The following is a 1,179-nucleotide window of genomic DNA, read 5'->3' on the forward strand; positions in this document are numbered from 1 at the left end:
TAGCTAAACTAAAAAACACTGAAGTAATCTTTCACCCCAATATTTGTATTTGTGGGTAAACTATCACTTTAAATATAACCTATATACACTATGCAAAGAACAATAGTGCTATTCATAAAAATACGGACATAAATGGTTTGGGTCAAGTCACTATATTTACATAAAACAACTTCTACAATAATTCTGCGTTATGGTGTTTACAAATGCAGTCTTTCAGAAATGGATTTGAAATGGACTTCAGCTCCTGTGAATATACTGTACAGCAGAGGTTGTGATCCATTAGTTCACCCAAAAATTGAAATTGTGTCATCATTTAGTCAGCCTCAAGTTGCAAACCTAGGAGATTCTTTCTTCTGTTGAGCACAAAAGAAGATATTTTGCAGAATGTTGGTAACCAAACTGTTAAATGCGTCATTTTCTTTCAGGTATACCTTTTTTATTATATAGATGTAATATTTTCCTCATTCTATTTATTTTTATTTATTTATTTTCATTGAAACCATTCAGAAAAATGTGGGCACAAATGGGTTAAGTGTATTCAAATATTCACTTCAAATCTTAATAAACTATATATTTTTATAATTTTAACTATATTATTAAATGCATCTTAAATTTATTAAATTGGAACTTTATAAATACAAATGTGTAGTTAAACACTTTAAACACATGATTTACAATGTTCAGTTACACTTAATTTTTAAGGTGTCCTTGTTACAGTGTAATTAAACATTTAAAGGGGTGGTTGACTGGGTTTTTTCTAGGCTTGATTGTGTTTATGGGGTGCAGTCTAACATGAATGAGATGCAAAGGACATTAGTGAAGAGGATCGCGCATAACCTGTGCAAGCACACAGCTCTTAATGGTATGTTTTTTGTTTGTTGTTGTCTCATACTTTTAGATATGTTGTTATTTGTAAATGCTACTGCTTCTGTTAGCTTTTAATATACGTTTTATTTAAAGCTGATTAAAGGATTAATACAGTAAGGCAACCGCACGCCATGTATAACGCTTCTCATAGCTATGTGAATATAAATAGCTAAAAGATAGCTAGATAGTTAGTTAGAAGTTAGAAAATAGCTAAAGTGTATAAATGGAACAGTTCATTGTTGGAGCTGAGCTGAGCTGAATGAGAGAGAGAGAGAGAGAGAGAGAGAGAGAGAGAGAGAGAGAGAGAGAGAC

This window comes from Sinocyclocheilus anshuiensis, unplaced genomic scaffold (genome assembly GCF_001515605.1).
Source record: "Sinocyclocheilus anshuiensis isolate Anshui unplaced genomic scaffold, SAMN03320099.WGS_v1.1 scaffold617, whole genome shotgun sequence".
Classification (NCBI taxonomy): Eukaryota; Metazoa; Chordata; class Actinopteri; order Cypriniformes; family Cyprinidae; genus Sinocyclocheilus; species Sinocyclocheilus anshuiensis.